The following is a 12103-nucleotide window of genomic DNA, read 5'->3' on the forward strand; positions in this document are numbered from 1 at the left end:
CTTTCCTATTGGTTGTGCTTCTCTGGACAAACTTGCCTAATAGGCTAATGTTCAAAAATTATTGAACTAAGTACATGACCAATTATAGCATACCTTATAAATTTTTGTAGTTTTGGTTATACTTAAAAGACCATGTGTAATGATGAGGAACCAGTTTATGGCCTATGTATAAAAGGTATCTCATGAGAAGAGCCTGTGTCATCCAGACTAGAGATAGGGAGAAATGTGTGTATTTACTGCAAAAAATGATTCCAGCTCTCTTTCCTAACCATCTAGTCCCTCTGATTTCTGAGTAATAAAATTTGATTCATAATAGAAGGTCAGTGATTATTAATGTGACAAAACTCAAAACTTTAGCAAGTAGTATGAGTCAAACATTGTTCTCCACTGAAAACTCTTTCCAACATGAAAATTGTCTATCAAAAATAATCAATATACTTGGCATTTTAGGAGAAATGTCGGGAATTTCTTTACCTCAATCCTTAAAAACTTTACCTATGGCTTAGGTCAGTTTCCCAAAAGAGTTGGAGAGATATTTGTGTTCAAGTTATTTATTGGGGAAGTGCTCTCAAGAAAAGAAAAGTTGCATAGAGCAGGAGAAAAAATCCAACAAGCATGTGTTTGCACCCACACACCAGCTTCAATCTGATCCCATGAGGTAACACTGGATCAGGAATTGCACAATAGAGCTGTTTTCTCCTTGAGGTAAGGGGCTGGAATTGTAACCTGTTTTTCAGTCTTTGGTCTTGATCACTCCAGTATGGGAAGGGGCAGAGCATACTCTTCTGTTAGGCAGATCCTCTCTGAAGGAAGGCATTGACCTGGAGAAGAAACAACTATGAGCCATTATCAGGCAATATTCACTGCATATGGAGGAGGAAAGCATCTGCTGATAAGAAGATATAAAGAAGATCTGGGCAAAGTAACAATGGCATCCACCAAGTTACTTTTTCAAACTGATGAATATTTCTTTAAGATCACATTTTCCCAGCATCCCAAGTTGATTTTATTGCAAGCAAACAAGAGTTTCAAGTGGGACTCAATATAGGAAGAGAACCAGAAGGGAGAAGAGGACATTGGGAGATAGGAGCTTCAACATAGGAACTGAACTTAGAGCAATAGCAAATCAAAGACTGCTTATTTCTAACTTCCACTTTAAGTCATTTCGAGAATGAAAATTTTAAATGTACATGAATCACGTTGACTCCATAACTCTTTTCTAACTGGCTGAGAAAATTTAGCGTGTGGATTTTGAACATACTTACTACTTCCAAAAATGAATACTAATAGATTTCTTCTCAAGTATAATTTGTAAAGAACTATGAAAATGTAAAAATGTACATAGATATACTAGAGTTTGATAGAAAGGTTGCACATTAAGCTCAATGACACTCTTACACATAGGAAATAACAAAATATATTTTTATAAATATTTGTTAAAATGTGTATTTATATATATTTGAGTAGACAAGTTCATGCTTCCTTCATAAATAATGATTCCTTGTTTCCATTCTTCCTCCCTCCCTTCCTTTTTTTTTCTTCCCCTTTCTTTCTTCCTTTCAATTTTTATTACAGATTCTTTTCAATAGTCATATTCAACCATAATCATTCCACAATTTTTGAGCATATTCTATATGCAATGCCCTATGTTAAAGGCTGAAGGTACAGGCATTTGGGACAACTCCATGACTAAGGGAATTTAAACATCTAACCAAGGAAAGAAACGTGTACAATATATCTTACTATCAGGTAGGTATATGTGAAATAAAATGTAGTCACAAAGTAAAAAATAATACTAGGCTAGAGGAGTTGGTAAAAATTTGGTAGATGAGATAATATTTAAGCTAACCTTGAATAATAAGTTAGGCTTTTCCAGATAAAGATGTAGATGAATATCTTATAGCCAATAGTCAATTGTGCTTGGAACATATTCAGTTAACTATTTAAATTCTGCTTTCCATTTCCATAGAAAATGAACATACCCGTTTATTTTCTTTTCCTTTAGTTTTCTCATCACCATTAACATATATGATTGTGAATGTTAATGTTCACTTGGATTTTGAGAAGATAAATCAAGATACATAAGATGAACAAAATAAAAATAAACAACATTAAAATAAATAAACTAAAAATTGAATTTTAATCATAAATATTCCCATAGTCCAGTGTAAAAGGGGGAAAGTGGTTAAAACCTTCCTATAAGATCTTACCATGTTGTCTTCAACTTTAAAAGTTTGCTTTTCATTTGGTGGCTTGCTCTTCTTCCTCCTCCTCTGAGAGAATATATTTTCCAATCTTCCTTCTTCCTCTAATTCCTTTTAGCCATTATCATAGATTTGATCACTCTATCTGGACAAGAAAGACACAGAATTTAGTATTTTTCAACATTACATATCCAAAATTCCTTGTAACAGAACAGTGGAAGATGGGCTTTGGCATTCCAAGCAAGGTTACCCTGGGATCTCTCTACCACAATGAAAAAAGGACATATCATTTTTCTGGCTTTTTGCACTATGTGCATAACTCTTCATACATTCGACATATACCATTCTGAGTATCACTGCTAATTTTCAGACACAATACAGTTTATACACATGTTATTTTTAAAAAAAAGTTTTCAGGGCACATGGATGGCTCAGTTGGTTACACATCCAAATCTTGGTTTCAGCTCAGGTTATGATCTCACAGTTCATGGGTTCAAGCCCCATTTCAGGCTCTGAGCTGACAGCTTGGGATTCTCTCTCTTTCCCTCCCTTGCTCACTTGCTCTCTCTCTCGCTCGCTCTCTCTCTCTCAAAAATGAATGAATAAACTTGAAGAAACATTTCCATGAATGTATAATCTTCAGAGATTACAAAGCTCAAAATTGGAATAATGAATATTTTTTTAGAATAGCTTTATCTACCCTTTCCTTGCTTCTAGACAAGAGCATGAACCATTTGGCTGCATGAGAAACAAGACCCAAAACTTTGCTTTGTCATCTGATTAAAACATATTCTCCTGGTGACCATGTTTAGGTTCACAAAGTACTTGTAGAAGTAAAGGAAGTTCAGATGTTGTTCCTTAAGGACAAGCCAGCTTACCTTCTTTGTCAGGTTACGTCATATCTTCCCTCTTCCAGGCACCCTCCTTCTCCCCTAGCTTGGAAGCCAAAAGGATTTGTAGTTTCACTGTCCAGATTCAAAATCCAGGGAGAATAAAGTGCATGTGTGAAATGTTAGGGTTTTAGATTTTACATTAATTGAATACATTTCATTGTAACTGGGGTTTTTTTTTTTTTTTTTTTTTTTGGACTTTTCTAAATAGTTTCCAAATAAATACTTTTTGGTAATGAACCCTGGAATAGCATTTTATCAGTATATCTATTGCACGCTGTGAGGGTGCCACTTTCATAGACCTCAGTATAAATAGTGCCTCTTGAAGTTTCTGTATTATATTTATGTAATCACTTATTTAAAAATATTCAGGTAGTTAAAATGTATGTATAAACATATAAATATGTACCACTGGCAAAATTCCTGGGGATATTTGCTTGACATTAACCATTATAATCTTCCAGATTTTATTTCAGTTTTTGCTGTTTAATTTGTGTTATGAAACTCCAAATATTTTATAAAAGCATTGAACACGACCCTTATTTTAGCAGTTTTCAATATTTAAAAAATAACTGGCATAATATGTTAAAGCTAAAAATCTGCTTTAAAATCTCGTTTGTTTGCTGCCAAAAATAATAGCAGATATGAAATGCGTTGGAGTTGTACTGGAAAAGATCAAGATATTCAGTGCAAACAATAATTAAGGGCAGATCATTGCACAAAATTGTGTAATATTGAAATTTTAAAATTGCATATTAGGGCATGAGATACTTGGCAGAAACTGTGTTCTATTAATTTTCATTTAGATCAATTTTCATTTAGATCAGGCAACAGTCAATAGATTTTTCTGGTGTATTTCCCCATTTGGCAAATCCAGAGTTTACTTTTTTAATCTCCAGTGTGGCTTTTATTTTTAACCTTCCTTTGAGTCTTATGGTAGCTCATGGGTAGAGAGAGGGCTTATATTTAGGTAGTCAAGCACACACAGAACTTGCAGTAGACATGAGTAGTACATAAGAAGATAGGCCAAGGAAAAACACTTTTTTCTGAGAATAAGAATGGAGGAAGTAGATAGGGAAGAAATATTATAGACCTAAAGGAATTGGGACATGTTGAAAAGAGTCAAAGCATTGACCAAACATGGGAGCATAGGATATGTGGGGAAAAAGTATCAAGTGAATGAAATTCGTTTCTAAGGTAGGAGCTAAATACAAAGCTAAATAAGAAATAATATGAAAGAATCAGTATATAAATATGAAGTTAATTGTAGAAGAGTTTTGATTTAGACTTCAGCCCTTGAGTCGTTATTTATAGTCACTTCAAATGTGAAAGTGAGAGAATGAACACAAATTTAAAGTATCTAAGAATCACCCACAGCTAATATCATCCTCAATGGGGAAAAACTGAGAGCTTTTCCCACACCACTGTTATTTTACATAGTGCTGGAAGTCCTAGCCACAGCAATGAGACAACACAAAGAAATAAATGGCATTCAAATAAAACAGGAAAATGTCAAACTGTCATATTTGTAGATGACATGATTATATAGAAAACCTAAAAGACTCCACAAAAAAATTGTTAGAACTGACACAGGAATTCGGTAAAGTAGCAAGATACAAACTCAACATACAGAAATCTGTTGCATATATATACACCAATAATGAAGCAGCAGAAAAAGAAATCAAGGAATCAATTCTATTTGCAATTGCATCAAAAACCATGATACCCAGGAATAAACCGAAACACAAAGATGAAAGACTTGTACTCTTAAAACTATAAAACACTGATGAAAAAAATTGAGGATGACAGAAAGAAATCGAAAACATTCCATAGTCATGGATTGGAGGAATAAATATTGTTAAAATGTCTATATTACCCAAAGCAATCTACACATTTAGTGCAATCCTTATCAAAATATCAACAGCATTTTTCACAGAGCTAGAACAAGCAATCTTAAAATTAGTATGGAACCACGAAAAACCCTGAATAGCCAAAGTAATCTTGAAAAAGAAAGAACAAAGCTGGAGATATCACAATTCCAGACTTCAAGTTATTACAAAACTGTTGTGATCAAGATAGTATGGTACTGACACAAAAATAGACAGATCGATGAAACAGAATAGAAAACCCATAAAAGAACACACAACTATATAGTCAACTAATCTTCAACAAAGCAGGAAAGAATATCGAAAGGAAAAAAAGACAGTCTCTTCAACAGTTGGCATTGGGAAAACTGGACAGTAATGTTTAAAAGAATGAAGCTAGGCCACTTACACCATACACAAAAATCAGATGAATACTGGTGGGTGACTGAATAGTTGTCACAATTGCAGCAGTTGTGGGTATGTGTCTTCTTCATAGGAAGAGAGCAGCACAACTTTCACACTTGATTTGTGCTGCTGATCTGCATTCTTGTCTATATTAATTACTAATGGTAATGTTGATTAAACATGGTTTTTACATGAAAAAGATAAAACATTCTTTTACATTAAACTGAGGGTATATTGATTATCTAGGCATCCGTTAGTACATCCTGGTGGTACATGATAATGATGACATTTTGCTAAAGGTACATGGTGAACAGAAAGTGTCAAGTTCTATTAATGCCTTAGAAAGCATGCATTCCAATGAGTGAGAAACAAATCCCACCGAGATCTGGTAAGGACTTCAGAATCCAAAGATCTCAGGTATTTGGAGAATTGACCTGCTGAGGCAGGATGATGGAGCACTACGATTCATTGACAGGACACTTATTTTGGTGAACAAAGTTTTATTGGAACACAGCTCGGCCATCTATTAACATATTGTCTATAGCTATTTTCAAGCCAGAACAGCAGAGTTTAATAGCTCTGTCAGAGAACATGTAGCCTACAGTCGTAAAATATTTACCATGTGTTATTTTAAGAAAAAACTTTCTGGACTCTGCTATATGATAGAGGACAATTAGTAGTACCTGATGTTCCCTACCTCTTTTAAAAATCCAAAGCATTTAGAGGACCTCTTTGAAAATTAGAGACAGCATCCAACATTTTCTGACACATGATCCATTTGTCAGGAGACCTAAAAAGTTCCAAGTTGTAGAAGGAGCTCAAAGCAAGAGTGGGCCCCACAGCAGTTTCAGGCTGTGGGACTCTCTTGTCATTTGGCAGAGAATACAAAGATAAATCTAGAAATTTTACTTTGATGAATAATTGTGCCTTATGGCATCTCTGATTAACCTTGTTAGAAAAACTAGAAGACAGAACCACATAGAGTTTTAGGACAATTGAAACTATTAGCTCATTCAAAGCCAGCGGCTGCCAAGTTACTGGAACCAGTAAAGACTGAAATATGACTTTGATAAATGAAGGGAATATGGAGTTAGAAGTATCCATCATGACCTGGATGTTATCTGATCTAATGATTCACAAGATTAACTAGGCATAGTGACATCCATAATACGATCTAAAAGGAATAGTGGTATCAGGCCTATGTCTATCCAGAATACCACGTTTCCTCTGATATGCTTTCAAACGCTGTCCTTAGCCTCATTGCTTCCATGACTCCAGCTGATGAAAAGAATGAGATTCTCTATCTTGGTTCAGAAGTGGTATGATATATGTATGTGAGCCAAAAATGGGGTGGTAGGTTGGTGCCAGTCTTCTCATATTTTTATCCTCCATGAACTTGTGGTATAGCTAGCTCATAATTTTCACATGATAATGGCAGAACCACAAAAATAAAAATATTATTGCATAAGAAAATTTCAATTATTGGCTCTTTTCTCATCCACTAATTTAATTGACCAAAAAAGTCACATAAAAAAACGAATACCATGAGGCAAGGAAATATAAACATTACTCATCAAGAGAGTTTTACCCCCTATGGTCTTTGTTGAAAATGATAAGTATTACAGTTTAACATTACACTTCCCTGAGGTGGGGCTACCCGTTGGATAACACAGGAGTCAGGACTTTTTAAAAAAATATGGGAAATGAGATGAGATACACTTAGGGAGATTTGAAAATCTCTGAAACATTACTGGGGATCTAGGATGCCATGTAAACATGGAAGGTCATCTTCATACACTTTAAATACCTAAACAAGCCTTAATCTGTCACCAGTTTGTTACCTTGAGGCTCTGTCAAAGTAGGCAGTCAGTGTCCTAGAAAAATTATAAGCTGCCAAAGTGTTGAAAGTATGACCCAATGCACACACAGAGCCCCTTGATGAAAGGGGAGGGACTTACTGGCTGAAGGCATTTAACAAAATTTCTGTTCTATCATTAGCTGACTTGTAAACTAACTGAACAGATTTCAGCATCAGCACATAGTAAAGGATAGAGACATTGCAGAATATGTCTGCAAAAGTCATTAAGTGAAACAGAAACAACCACAATCCCCCAAAATGAAAGGAATCAGAATTTCACAATTGTCCCATTATATCATTTAAAATGCCTACCTTTTGAAAGTTTATGTAAGTAAATTATAGCTAAAACTTTCCTAATCTGGAAAAGGACATAGACATCAAAATCCAAGAAGCACAGAGAACCCCCATTAGATTCAACAAAAACTAACCACCATCAAAGCATATCATAGTAAGATCAAAAAATACACAGACAAGGCAATAATTATGAAAGCAGCAAGGGGGAAAAAAAGTCCATAACCCATAAGAGAAGACAGACCAGGTTCACAGTAGACCTATCTGCAGAAACTTGGCAAACCAGAAAGAAGTGGCAGGATATATTGAACGTGCTGAATCAGAAAAATATGCAGCCAAGAATTCTTAATCCAGAAAGGATGGCATTCAAAACAGAAGGAGAGACAGTTTCCTAGACAAACAAAAATAAAGGAGTTTGTGACCACTAAATCAGCCATGCAAGAAATTTTAAGGGGGGCTCTTTGAGTGGAGAAAAGATAAAACAGAACAAAACAGACCAAAACCAACAAAGCCTAGAAAGGAGCAGAGAATATCATTAGAAACACCAAGTCTACAGGGAATACAGTGGCACTAAATTCATATCTTTCTAAACTCTCTCTAAATGTAAATGAACAACTCAGGTCATGATCTCATGGTTCATGGATTCAAGTCTCACTCTGGCTCCGTGCTGACAGCCCAAAGACTGGAGTCGTCTTCGGATTCTATGTCTCCTTCTCTGACCCTTCTATGCTCCCTCTCTCTCTCAAAAATATATAAACATTTAAGAATTAAATTTAAAAAAAAAAACAAGAAAACAAGACCCATCTATATGCTGCTTACAAGAGACTTATTTTAGACTTAAAGACACCTGCAGATTTAAAGTAAGGGGATGGAGAACAATCTATCATGCTAATGGTCAACAAAATAAAGCTAGACTAGTCATACTTATATCAAACAAATTTGATTTTAAAATATAAAAATAAAAAGAGATGAAGCAGGGAATTATATCATGATTAAGGGTCTATATACCAAGAAGACCTAACAATTGTAAATATATATGCTCCCAGCATGGAACACCCAAATATAGAAATAAATTAATCTCAAACACAAAGAAACTCATTGATAATAATAACATGATAGTAGGGGACTTCAACACCCCACTTACAGCAATAGACAGATCATGTAAACAGAAAATCAACAAAAAAACAATGGTTTTTAATGACACATTGGACTGGATGGGCTTAACAGATATACTCAGAACATTTCCTCCTAAAGCAGTGGACATGGAATATTCTCCAGAATAGATCACATACTGACACAAAAATGAGCCCTCAAGTACAAAAATATCGAGTTCATACCATGCATATTTTCAGACCACAATGCTATGAAATTCAAAATCAATCACAAGAAAAAAATTGGAAAGTCCAAGAATACTTGGAGATTAAAGAACAGCCTACTAAAGAATGAATGGATTAGCCAAAAAAATTAAAGAGGAAAATAAAAAGTACATGAAAGCCAGTGAAAATGGTAACACGACAGTCCAAAAAACTCTGGGATGCATCAAAGGCATAAAAGGGAAATATTTAGCAATCCAGACTTTCCTAATGAAGTAAAAAAGGTCTCAAATACACAATCTAACCTTTATACCTAAAAACCTGGAGAAAGAAACAGCAAATAAAAACCAAAACCAGCAGAAGAAGGGAAATAATAATGATTAGAGCAGAAAGCAACAATAATGAAATTTAAAAAAAAAACCCAAAGAGTAGAAGAGATCAATCAACCAGGAGCTGGTTCTTTGAAAGAATTAATAAAATTAATAAAACCCTAGTCAGATTGATCAAAAAGAAAAAGGATGGGGGGCGCCTGGGTGGCTTAGTCGGTTAAGCGTCCGACTTTCGCTTAGGTCATGATCTCGCGGTTTGTGGGTTCGAGCCCCGCGTCGGGCTCTGTGCTGACTGCCAGCTCAGAACCTGGAGCCTGTTTCAGTCTGTGACACCCTCTCTCTCTGACCCTCCCCTGCTCACGCTGTCTCTCTCTCTCTCTCTCTCCTAGAAATAAATAAAAATATTAAAAAAAAAAAAAAAAGAAAAAGGAAAGGATCCAAATAAATAAAGTCAGGTATGAAAGAGGAGACGTCACAACCAGCACCACAGACACACAAATAAGAGAATTTTATGAAAAATTAAATCCCAAAATCTGGGCTATGTGGAAGAAGTGGACAAATTCCTAGAAACATATAAACCACCAAAACTGACATAGGGAAAAATCGAAAATTTGAATAGGCCCATAGCCAATAAATTGAATCAGTAATCAAATAAATCCCAAAAAACTAGTCCAAGGACAGATGGCTTTCCATAAGAATTCAACTAACATTTAAAGAAGAGTTGACACATTCTTTTTAAGCTGTTCCAAAAAATAGCAGTGGAAGAAAAGCTTTCAAACTCATTCTATGAGGCCATTGTTCCAAAACTAGACAAAGACCTCACTAAAAAGGAGAGTTACAGACCTATTTCGCAGATGAACCTGGATGCAAAAATTCTCAACAAGATACTAGCAAACTAGATCTGACAATACATTAAAAAAATTATTCACCATGATCAAGTGGGCTTTATTCCTGGGATTCAGGGCTGGTTCAATAGTGGCAAAGAGCAGAAGAGATCAATCAACCAGGAGCTGGTTCTTTGAAAGACCATTGGATCCTCTTAATAAATGCAGAAAAAGCATTTGACAAAACACAGCCTCCTTTATTGATAAAAACTCTCAAGAAAGTAGGGATAGGAGGATCATATGTCAAAAGCATAAAGGCCATATATGAAAGACCCACTGCTAATATCACCCTCAATGGGGAAAAACTAAGAACTTTCCCTCTAAGGTAAGGAACATGAGAGGGATATCCACTCTCACCACTGTTATTCAACATACAACTTGGAAGTTCTAGCCTCAACAATCAGACAATACAAAGAAATAAAAGACATCCAAACTGGCAAGCAAGAAGTCCAACTTTCACTCTTTGTGGATGACATGGTAACCTATGTGGAAAACCCAAAAGACTCCACTAAAAAACTGCTAGAACTGATCCATGAATTCAGCAAAGTCACAGGATATAAAATCAATGTACAGATATCAGTTGCATTTCTATACACCAATAATGAAGCAACAGAAAGAGAAATTAAGGAATCAATCCCATTTATAAATGCATCAAAAACCACAAAATACCTATGAATAAACCTAACCAAAGTAGTGAAAAATCGGTACACTGAAATTTATAGAAAGCTTATGAAGAAATTGAAGAAGACACACAAAAAATGGAAAAACATTCCATGCTCATGAATTGGAAGAACAAATATTGTTAAAAAGCCTATATTACCCAAAGCAATCTACATATTCAATGCAATCCTTATCAAAGTAACACCAGCATTCTTTACAGAGCTAGAACAAAGAATCCTAAAATTTGTATGAAACCAGAAATGATCTGGAATAGCCAAAGCAATCCTGAAAAGAAAAACAAAGCTGGAGGCATCATAATTCCAGACTTCAAGCTGTATTACAAAGATGTAATCATCAATATAGTATTGTACTGGCACAAAAAAAGGCACTTAAATCGATGGAACAGAATAGGGAACCCATAAATGGACCCACCAATGTATGTCCAACTAATCTTTGACAAAGAAGGAAAGAATATTCAATGAAATAAAGACAGTCTCTTCAGCAAATAGTGTTGGGAAAGCTGGATAGAGACATGCAGAAGAATGAACCTTTACCATTTTCATATATCATACACAAAAATAAACTCAAAAAGGAAGAGAGACCTAAATGTAAGACAGTAAACCATCAAAATCCAAGAGGAGAAAATAGGCAACAACCTCTCTGACCTCAGCTGCAGCAATTTCTTACTCAACATGCCTCTAGAGGCAGGGAAACAGAAGCAAAAATGAACTATTGGGACCTCATCAAGATAATATACTGCACAGTAAAGGAAACAATCAGCAGATCTAAAAGACAACTGACAGAATGGGAGAAGATATTTGCAAATGACATATCAGATAAAGGGTTAATATCCAAATTCTATAAAGAACTTATCCAACTCAACACCCAAAAAACAATCCAAGAAACAAGAAATTGGCAAAACACATGAATAGACACTTTTCCAAAGAAAGCATCCAGATGGCTAACAGACACATGAAAAAGAAAAAATGCTCAACATCACTCATCATCAGGGAAATACAAGTCAAAACTACAATGAGATACCACTTACGACAGTCAGAATGGCTAAAATTAACAATTCAAGCAACGACAGAGGTTGGCTAGGATGTGGAAAAAAGGGAACACTTTTGCACTGCTGGTGAGAATGCAAACTGGAGAGGTCACTCTGGAGAACAGTGTGGAGGTTCCTAAGAAAATAAAAACTAGAACTTCCCTACAACCCAGGAATTGTACTACTAGGTATTTATCCAAAGGCTATAAAAATGCTGATTCTAAGGGAGACATGCACACCAATATTTATAGCAACACTACTGACAATAGCCAAAGTGTAGAAAGATCCATATGTCCATTAACTGATAAATGGATAAAGAAGAGGTGGTATTTACATACAATGGAATATTACTCTGC

At 35.2% G+C, this 12103-nt stretch overlaps 1 long non-coding RNA gene across 1 annotated transcript; it reads right to left on the bottom strand.

Moving 5' to 3' along the window:
• Nucleotides 1-535: 535 nt before the first annotated feature.
• Nucleotides 536-6320, bottom strand: LOC120223108. The gene is made up of 4 exons (XR_005526202.1): nucleotides 6062-6320; nucleotides 3083-3169; nucleotides 2211-2349; nucleotides 536-821 (listed from the first exon to the last, which is right to left on the bottom strand). It is a non-coding gene; the product is annotated as an uncharacterized LOC120223108 (long non-coding RNA).
• Nucleotides 6321-12103: the final 5783 nt, after the last annotated feature.

This window comes from Hyaena hyaena, unplaced genomic scaffold, assembly GCF_003009895.1.
Source record: "Hyaena hyaena isolate Hyena2069 unplaced genomic scaffold, ASM300989v1 scaffold_963, whole genome shotgun sequence".
Classification (NCBI taxonomy): Eukaryota; Metazoa; Chordata; class Mammalia; order Carnivora; family Hyaenidae; genus Hyaena; species Hyaena hyaena.